Here is a 10,944-nt window from a genome sequence, read left to right as displayed (position 1 = left end):
TATATATATATATAATCATTTTATATATATATATAAAATCAAAATTTAGTTTTTTAATTGGCACACAATATCTGTATATATTTATGGGGTAAAGTATAATTCAATAAATGTAAAATAATCAAATCGATGTAATCAACCTTCTATCTCCTCAAACAGTTAACGTGTCTATCTGGGGAACCTTCAGACTTTTCTGGTTATCTTGAAATGTATAATAAACTGTTGTAAACTATAGCACCCTACTGTGAAAAACTAACATAATTGTTAGAAAACAGAGATAATTTCTCCTATCTGTGTGTTAGTGTCATTATCTAACCTCTCCATCCTCCCTGCCACCCTTTCCTAGCCTCAAGTGGCTGCTAGTCTATTCTCTTCTACTCTCTGCTTCTATGAGAAACGATTTTAGTTTCTAAAAAATTAGTGGGAACATGTACTATTTATCTTTCTGTGCCTGGATTATGTTCCTTAACCTGATGTCCTCTAGTTCAATTTTGCTGCTGCAAATGATAGGATTTCATTTTTTATATATCTGAATAATATTCTGTTGAGTATATATCACATTTTCTTTATTCATTTTTTTCTGTCACTGGACACCTAGGTTGAATCTACATCTTGGCTATTGTGAATAGTGCTACAATACATGTGGGAGTGCAGGCATATTTTTGATACAATGATTCATTTCCTTTGGATAGATACCTAGTGGTGAGATTTTTGGAACATCTGGTAGATCTATTTTTAGTTTTTTAAGAAACCTCCATATTGTTTCCCATAATGGCTGTACTAATTCATATTCCTACCAGCAGCATATGAGAGTTCCCCTTTCTCTACCTCCTTGCCAGCATTTTTATTTTGTTTTGTCTTTTTTTTTTTTTTTGCATTTTTGATAATAGCTATTCCAACTGGGGTAAGACTGTAATTTTTATTTGCATTTCCCTGATGACTAGTGCTATTGAGCATTTTTCATATACTTGTCTATTTATATGTTATCTTCTGAAAAAACATCTTCTCAGATCACTTGGGCATTCTGTATTTTATCTAGAAACTCTAGTGAACATTGAAGAACTGTGGGAGGGTGGGGAGATGATGTGGGGCATTTTCCTTTAGGTGGCATGAGCATCTTTTTGCCACCCTTTCAGAACCCCTGGCTAGTACCTATCTTTCTCCCAAGGATGCTGCTCCGCGTTACCTTTGTTATGGTTTCAATAGGATGTGTTCCCCAAAAGCTCATTTATTAGACAATGGAAGAATTTTCAGAGGTGAAATGATTTGGGTTATGAGAACCTTAACCAATCAGTGCATTAATCCACTGGTATGGATTAACTAGGTGGTAACTATAGGCACATAGGGTATGTATGATTGGAGGAGGTAGGTCACTGGAAGTATATATTTTGTCCCTGGTGAGCAGAGCTCTGTTTTCTGATTGCCATGTCCTGAGCTGCTTTCCTCCTCCAGGCCCTTCTGCCATGTTGTTCTGCCTCATCTCAGGCCCGTGAGCGCCAAATAAGTTTTTCCTCCTCTAAAATTATTCTTGTCAGGTTTTTGGTCATTGCATTGAAAAAGCTGACCAAAACAAACTTCTATATGGGACTTGGTAAAGCAGTAGGAGCAAAGCTTCCTTTAATAAATGTTCTTATGTAACTGATGAGTGAGTGTAGCTAGGGGACTGGCTGATTATAATCTCCCATTTGTTTTCTCCTTTCCAGTTTAATGGGTGGCTGGCTGCCCGTGTGGGTAACCTCAGACAGGACTAATAGATTTTTTTTTTATTGCTTCAATTTTATTTTCTTCACTCCTCGTCTCTCCCTACCCTGGCTTAAATTCATCATTTCATCCTTGTCTCCACCCCTAACATCCATCTTCGCATGTTTCCATCCTTCCTGCCTTTTTTCCTCTTACTTTTCCTTTAACAGATTTTTTTTTGGTGGGGGGGCAGTTCCTAATTTCTGACTTACTATAGTTGTTTCACCTCTTCTTTGACCCACAGTCAGTATTATCCTAGCTGCTTTGGGCCTGTGTACAGAGCAAACTCAATATGCAAATAATCTAATCAATATAGGGATCCCTGCAGAGTAAGGACACAGCTTTCTGTACTGATTCAGAATGAGGTTAGAAAATACTGTTATTTTTCTCTTCTCATTTGTTGTGTGGTAGTAGAAGAAATGTGGTGTGGTTCCGTCTAAAAAGTACTGGTTCCTGAAGCAGGAATTCCTAGGTGTGTAGTCTGCTTCCTCCAGGGAATACATTCCTTATAGCCAGAGCAGTGTTCAGTAAGGGAGAGCAATATGCTTTTTTCCAGAAAAGAAAAAAGCCCAATTTTAGGGTGCTATAGCAGAAGAAAATGCTGTCAGTGACAACAAATTGTTCCTTTACCAATGACAACAGATACTTATAAAACACATACTATCTGCAGGCATGACCCTAGGTGCCAGAGATACAATAGGAAGCGAGACAAACCTTCCTTGTAATTGAGTTTAGCATCTGACAAGAGATGTCAATCTTCAGCAAATTGTGCAAATAATTAATTCCAGTTGTAGCCTGTGCTGAGAAGGAAAAATACAAAATGTGATTGGAAGGTGTGATAGGAGGCAGACCCTAGTCTTGGTGGTTGGAGGTCTTTGGGAGGAGGGGATATTTCAGTGGAGATCTGAGGAATGAATACGTATGAATTAGGTCAATGAGACAGGTTCAGAGAGAGTATGGCCACAGTTTGCAGGAAAAATCTGGTGGAGCAGGGATGGAGGAGGCAGGGAGACCAGCTGGAGGCAGTGACCCAAGAAACTCCTCCCTCTCCCTAGGGCACTGCTGTCATCTGGGAGCCGAAGACACAGCTCCCTACTCCAGCAGCAAAGGGTCATGTAGTCGCCATGATTGCCAGGTGGCACTCACATAGGGATCATGAGGTCAAAGTGCAGGGCCATGGCCTCCCTAATCCCAGGAGAGGAGACCAGAGGGAAAACAGTTCCTTGCTCTCTATCAGCTGCTTCTCTGATGGTGTGTTTCATTTTGAATTGAAATAATGACTACCACAGGGGAGAACTCTCAGCCAAGGCCTGGCGGGAGCCCTCTCAGGGTACAAACCCACCAGTGTCTTTCACATCGAGCTAATGATCCAAGGAGGGGGGTCAGGCTGGCAGATAACAGTGGTCCTCTTTCCTTGTTTCTCTCCTGTGTCATTGTCTTGTTCTTTTAATTCTCCAAAGAAGTAAAGCAAGGGGAGAATGTCCCCAGTTCTGGAGGCTCATCTCTGTCAACAACCAATTCACACTAAACCCTTCCCTCTTTCAGGTTGATGGTCAATGTTTATTGGACACCCACTAGATGCCAGGCCTGATGACAAGTTTTCCCCCATTTGTTGGGGAAGCTGAATTTTCCTCCTTCTCCTTTAGTCCTGCAAACAGGCTTATGAAAGAGATAGTTTTGTGCCTGTTTTACTGTTGAAGAAATGAGACTGAGAAATGTCAAAGGTCTTGCCCAAGATCACAAAACAGTGCCATGATAAAGACTTGAGTGTTGTTCTCCTGCTGCCAAGGCCAGTTCTCTTCCCACACACCCTGCTGGGGGAAATAAAGGTTCACAGGAGTGGCTTCATAGTTTCTCATTGCTATGGTTAATGGCCTTCTCATTTGTGTGTTTCAAGAACAAATATTAATATTTTCAGCCATGCTGGCCAGGGTAGGGAGTGATCCATCAGTATCCTCCAACAGAATAGCCATTCAAATACCAAAATGACCCAGCCAGAGACATGGGATGGACAAAAGTGGGGATGGTCATTCAGGTCCCCTTTCCCTGCAACCACAAGCCACATGAATTTTGTATCACTCTATGCCCCTCATCCCTGGAGTAAAACCAAGGTATTATATCACTCACATTTTTTTCTTCTATGAAAAAAAAAATTTAAAGAAAAAACCTTGATGAAAATGTTCTGAATTGCATCCATAATCCCAGATTCCTGTCATTTCCCTATCCCATGTAGGATATTACTTTTTATAGAAATATTCCTTCTAAGGCAGGAAGCAGTAGATGTTAAACACATGTCTACTGAATAAATAAAAAAATATGACCTATTATTAGACTTTATGGAGGGGCTTGGATCCATTTACTAAATTCATCTGTGGCCCCGGGAGGATATCTAAAAATGAGAACTTGGGGGTCTTCTTGTCTTCCTGGAGCTAGTTGAGTAGTGAGGCCTAGGCAGCTGTGGCTCTGATCTTCTTGCCTCCCCAGGCCAAGAGGGCTCACTGTACTGTGTTAGGGTTTTATCAGAATGGTAAGTAATAATTCTGTGTTTAAAATAAAAATATTTAGTAACTTTTGTTAAGTAGACATTTATGGCAATTGGAATTTCATGGAATTTTGCCTGGTAAGGTCTTAGCCTGGGGCAGCCCTGAAGAACTGTGGGGGCCCCAGGGCTCCCTCCTCCTCTCCTTGCTGCAGCCCAGTCCTGGTCCAACATCCTCTTCCTGAGGTGGTCCAAATAGGCAGTTCTGCTGCAGTGGTCTGATGACCAGGCAGTCTGATGGGGGAGGGATAGGTGAACTTTGAAGCTCTTGACTGCAGACTCTCTCACAATGACTTTGGGACAGCTATGTAGTTTTCATGGGCCTGGGGATGACCATTTCACATGACCTCTGTCCACTTTCTCATGTGTCCTTCAAGCTCCCAGTGTAAGTATAACACCCATTGCTGGCAATCTAGGAGAAGGTGGGGACAGAGCCATTAGTTGGACTTGAAGTTGCAGGAAGCAAGGATGCCTTCGAAGTCAGAAGTTGAGGATCCAGCAGTGGAGGATTTTGAGTGCTGTTTAGGTAAATTATCTCTTTAGGCTGAAATGAGAGCAATTACGTGGTTATCACAGTGTACAGTTTAGTGAGTAGGGTGAGTATACCTTTTGACACTGGAATAGTAGATGCTAAACTCACTGAGTCCCTATGATTCGGGTAGGAGAGACATGGGATGGAATTCCAACTTCAATCCAATTTTAGATCAGTTCTAATCCTAGTTAGATTGTAAAGGCTCCAGGGGAAAATGGTTTATTTGAAAACTTATAAGCAAGGGTCTAGAATACTTTTCACTGACATTAAGAACCTCTTTACAATAAATTCTATCTAGGAATCTAGGAATCATGGTGAAAGGAAATGCCAAGGCAATAAAATAAAAATGGAATCAATCTAAATGTCTATAAAGGGAGATTAGTTAAATAAAGTTAATATAATGAAATACTTAAAGGCTGTAACTTCACATTATTAACCATTGTATCTGTTGCCTGACACAGGTCAGGGCTCAAAACTGTTATATAAATTCAATAAATGAAAATTCAGCAATTTAAAAAGATGATATACATCCTTATGTATAACCTGGAGAAATGTTTAATACAGATTAAAGAACTATACATATAAAGAGTGATCCCATTTATGTATGTAGATTTCATATATATGCATTTTTATTAATTATTTTAATTAGGTATATATTACAACAGAATGCATTTTGATTCATTGTACACAAATGCAGCACAACTTTTCATTTCTCTAGTTGTCATATATATGTATTTAAATGTTTAGGAGGGCACATAAATAAAACTGTTAACGGTGGTTATTTTCTGTGGAATGCTATTGGATCAGAATGTGGATGTTCACTTTCTCATTTTCATTCCCCTTTGTTATGAATTTGTTTGTTTGTTTGCTGGTTTTACAATATAGTAGTCCCTACTTACCTGTGGTTTAACTTTCTGCAGTTTCAGTTGCCCCTGATTAACTGTGCCCAAAAATATTAAATAGAAAATTTTAGAAACAAAGTGTTTCACAAACTTAAATAACTTTTATTACAGTATATTGTTATAATTGTACTGTTTTGTTATTATTGTTAATCTCATACTAATCATTTATAAGCTATCATAATATATATGTGTGTAGCAATCATCAGGGATAAGATTATATATATAAAAAGCAGAGCATACATAGGGTTCAGTACTATTTGTACATGAATCCTGAGGCTAATGGGGGACTACCGTAATGATGTATCCCTTTGGTAATGAGTCAAACCACATGATGTTTCCATGTTTTGGTATAGGGAGAGAGTTGTTTTTAGATAATGTGTTGTTCTGATCCTCACCAGAAATACATACCTTATTGGCAGTGACATAGAAACCAGAATTTGAAAAGAGCTCCAGACCAGGCCTGCTCTAGTCTATAATATATACCAGTAGAAGAAAATTTTCAGATATTTCAAAACCTACAACCCCCAATCACCCTAAGACCATATGACTTCCAGGGATTTCTCTCGTACCCAGAAGGCAAAGGAAGAACAAATCCTTTCTAGTGAGTCTCTTGCTCAGAAGGTTATTTTTGTACCAGTTCATTTCTCATCCCAAACCCTGTCTTCTCTCTGCAGGGGAGAGGAGTACAGGCATGCGACCCCTCCCCCAGGAGACCCCCTCCTCACTGGGAAGAAGGCCTCCCGACCAGCAGCAGCTTTGAACTGCATTTCATAGGATTTCAGCAAGGTCATTTTGTGATCCAGATGGGGCAGAGGGTCTCATTTCCTAGCTCATCCCACCAGAGGCCAGAGAAAAGAATATTCTTAGGTTAGGATAAAGACAAAGTTAGTGGGATCTTTATATGACTGTGGTTCTCACTCTAATATGTTAATGTTTCTTTCCCTTGATCTACCGCTGCATTTTCCTAATTTGCTGGTTATATGTAAACATGTGAGTTTGTATATATGCTCTCCTTTCAAATTCCCACTAGTTTCATTGGAGGAGAAGCCATGAACTCCCTGGGTTTTTATTTAGTCATGCTTCCCCCACTCCCACCCCTTAGTGAGAATCAAAGACAACTGACCTAAAAATGAATCTGTGGCTTTTAGCCACAAGTAAAATTCACCTGATTCTGGAGTTGTGGTGCATGAATGCTTATCTCCCTTTATCTATAACTTTTATAATTTCCTTCCTTACATTTGAGGAACCTTTTTCTAGCTATGTTTTCATAATTTAGACATCCCATTGGTTGAAAAGTGAAAGCAGCTTTTATGGGACATGTTTGTATCGCCCCCAAAGAGGCAAACATTTTAATTAACCTGGTCTGTGGATGGGACTGCGGTGGGTTCTGTGCTCCTTGTTGCAGCCAAACTTGACTTTAGCTGCCAGCATCTTGTAAATCCCATTTTAGGAAACCTTATGTAGCCTGCATGGGGACTTTTTCTCTGAAGTTAACCAGGCTGTCCAGGGTAAGTTATGGACTTTTCCCTGGAAAAATCTAATTCTGGGCTCTGAGGAATTAAAGCACAGAGTTTTAGAACCTTATGGGGAATTGCAGAAATACGGTGCTGCAGATCTTTCCCTCTGCAGATACAAAAATAAAGAAGGGAGTGTACTCATTCCCAAAGATTGCCCTCTGTCTGCCATTTTCTTTCCTGGCGGCACCATTTTTATTTGCTATCGCTCTATCCTTTTTTTAAAATGGATTCCGTGTTTTGGTTCTTTGGTGGTGATTTGGTATCTTCTTTTCTCCTATATTTTTCCTTTTTTCATCTGTGGTCAATATTTACCACCGATTTATTTTTTTGAACCCCGAGAGACTAGATGTGGCCCAGAATAAGTTGGGAAGTTCCACGTTGCCCTTCTTAGAGTAAATTACTGAAAAACAGGTTGTTTAATGGAACAGGTGTGCCTTCACTCCAGAAAATGCAGGACTGAAGCAAAAGCCCTTGAGAGGTAAAGGATAGAGCATCCAGGGCCAGGGCAACTGGAACTGAGGGTTCAGAGGGAGATGTCACACATGGCCCAGGGCTCACACACAGCCTTGTGGGTAAACAGGAATCTGAACTTTATTCTAAGTGTGCTGGGAAGCGCCTGCAGAACTTTAAATAAGGGAGTGACATAGTCTGACTTGTGTTTTAAAAGGTCACTCTGGAGAACTGAATGGAAAGTAGATTGGAGTCAGGGGTGGGGAGAGGGGGGACAAGAGTGAGAAGTGAGATTCTACTGTTGTAGAAAACCAGGAAGAAGCTGATGGTGCTTTGGCCTGAGGTGGTGGCCAGGGAGATGGTGAGGAGTGAAGGGATTTGAAATAGGCCCCGCCTCTTCACATCACCACCTCAATACTGCCTCACTGGAGACCAAGCTTCTAGCACAAGACTCTTTGGGGGAACAAATTGTATACAACATAGCAATCATCAGGGATAAGATTTTATTTTCATTTACCACAGAGTCTGGTCCTAACTGAATACTTTACATATATGGTTACATTAAATCAATAAAGTATGAGCTCATAGTGTAGAGTTCATTATATAGGTGGAAAAACTGAGGTACATCAAAAAATTAAGTGACTTACCCAAGAGCTAATAAGCAACAGAGCAGGCTTTGAACTAAAGCTTTTGATTCCTTTTCCTGACCTTTTCTTCATTATGTTCTTCTGGCACAAAATAAGTATTTTAATGAGTAAAAGGATTTGACCTGAGGTGCAACTTTTGTCTCCATACTATTTTTTTCTTGACTGCTAATTAATGTTGTATTTTCCCCCATGGTATTTATTGTCTGTGCCACCCCTGACCAGCTCCAACTCACAAGGCAGAAATTCCTGTCTTCCAAAGGAAGAAGGTATTATAGGCACCCCTGTCTTCTCCCTCCCCACCCAAGAAATGAAACTCTACCATACATCCCTGGAGATTTTTGGTGTGCGGTCTAACCAAGTCCAGATGTCTCTCAAGTCAGTCCCCCGACTCAGTAAAGTATTCGTAGTCATCTAGTGAAACAAATTCTGGACTAAATTGCAAACACCCGCTTCCCAAATAACTTATTCTGTGCTCTTCTGCCTTGTTTGTGTTATGGCCTTTCTGTGCTAATGATTTTGTAAATGTGGTTTAATTACTGTTTACTGAAAAATAGCTGCACACAGATCATTCTCGGCGGGAGACTTAGCCAAAATGCTGAGGCAATTTGCTTCTAGTGCAAAACAGCTAATAAATGAGAAGCACTTTTTGAATGTTTGGAAAGGAACTTAAGTTCAGTTTTGAAGAAATAGTGCTTTGTATATTCAGGAAAAAAAAATTATTCTTTAAAGGAATATATTTAAATATCAACGTGGCAATTTTCCTCTCCAAAGCCAGGCCTACAGTGATTTGCACATATAATAATGGTGATTTGATTGAGCATTGCACCAAAAAGCTATATTCTCAAGATCTCCCCAAAAGGAAAACCTGAAATGACTTGTAAATTCCATTAAATATTTTAGAGCTCTGTAAACCCATGTATTATGTATTACCTCATGTTTCTGAATTCTGACCTCAGGCAAATTGCCAACTTAGCAACTAAATGGCAGTTTTAAATTTTTACTACAAACCAGCCTAAATTTGTTTTTTTTTTTTTTAAACCTTCTAGAAAGAAAAGGACACAAGAGGGAAGTGAAAGTTATTGGAATGCTCAATTAATAAATTTTACTTGTGCTCATTTTGGAGTTGTAGTTTATGTTGCTCTTGGGTAAAGTAGGGTTTGCTTGATTCCACATAGAGACGGACCTCCAAAACAAATATCTTCCTGCAGTTGTGGATCATGCTTCTACGAAGGGTTGTCCATTCTCCCTACTCTTGGGAGGATGCCTGCATATGAGCAAAACCCTTACCAAGTTCCACCTTGAGTACAGAACTTAGAAAACAAAATCATCTTTTTTAGATTCTGTGTATGAGTGAGACCATGAAAGTTCCAGTTAGCAGGAAGAAGGTCTAATGTTCTATTGCACAGTAAGGTGACTATAAATAGTAAGGTGCATGGTATATTGTAAAAGAGTTGAAAAAGAGGAATTTGAATGATCTCACCACAAAGAGAAAAAGGATAAATGTTTGAAGTGATGCATGGGCTGATTTCCCTGATTTGATCATCATATAATGTATACATGTATCGAAATACCACACTGTATCCCATGAAAATGACCAACTACTATGTGTCAGTTACAAATAAAATAAAACTTAGAAAAACCCCAATCAATGAACTTGGCAGTTCATAAGGGTCCCTCCTTGTTTCCTGGTCTGTAGATATTATGAAAGAAGCCTGAGGTGTGAGAGGTGCACACACTGTCCTATAACGATTTCCTGATAGTGAAGGTCCCAGACAGACAGCTCAATATCAAGAGATCTCGAGATCAAGTCTTGACTATAGATAGCTTTTAGTCGGCAAATAGCATCCTGAAAGCCAGACCCCCCACCCCCACCCCCTGCTTTCTGGCAAAAATGAAGTCTTCCTCTTCTAGGAAGACTATTCCATATTTCCACATTGTAATTATTCTTCTGCCTTCCAGCCACGGTTTTCAGTCATTGCTTCCGTTCATTAGTTCGCCAGATGCCCTATGTCATGGGCGCTGCAGAGATAAAGCAACCCCCAAGAAGACTCTGCCCTCAGGGCTGAATATGTAGCAGGAAAGAGCAGATAAAAAGGAATAAATACCATGGTGTGGAAAATCGGCTGTCAGGATGGAAATGGGGCTATGCTCTCTTATATTCTGTAATTGTCCAAGCCTACTTTCAGAATTTTTTAATAGAAGAAAAGTGCCAAGTACAAGTGCCGAGCCCTTTTGTGAGAAGGTTCTTGTCTTGAATATGCCTCAATCCTAAGACCCCCCTAAGACTGCACATCAATATTCTAGAGAGTTCTCTCTTTAAGGGTTAGGGTTTCCAATGATGCAGATTTTTTTTTCTTTATACAGTACTGTGTCTTACTATGTTACTATGGATATGTGCTAATGATAAGAAAATACAAAGTTATTTGTATTTTAAAAAGGAACTTGGAACTTATTTCATAAACCACAGTCATAGGACATAGACAACATTACGAAGCATCATCTTGACCATCTAAGCTCAACGTGGGTAGTGATTTACTTGGTAGCCTTTCCTTGTATTGGGGGTGCTTCCATTTCCTTTGTTTGTGTCTGTGTTGATACTGTTCTGGAAGTGCCCAAGCCA

The 10,944-nt window shown here is 39.8% G+C and overlaps 1 protein-coding gene across 3 annotated transcripts in view; it reads left to right on the top strand.

Moving 5' to 3' along the window:
• Positions 1–10,944, top strand: part of Ncald (neurocalcin delta) — a 403,438-nt gene that overhangs the window by 363,374 nt on the left and 29,120 nt on the right. The gene's annotated exons all lie outside the window — the stretch shown is intronic.

This window comes from Marmota marmota, unplaced genomic scaffold, assembly GCF_001458135.2.
Source record: "Marmota marmota marmota unplaced genomic scaffold, marMar, whole genome shotgun sequence".
Lineage (NCBI taxonomy): Eukaryota > Metazoa > Chordata > Mammalia > Rodentia > Sciuridae > Marmota > Marmota marmota.
The sequence above is the reverse complement of the archived record's forward strand: the minus strand, read 5'-3'. Positions and strand labels throughout refer to the sequence as shown.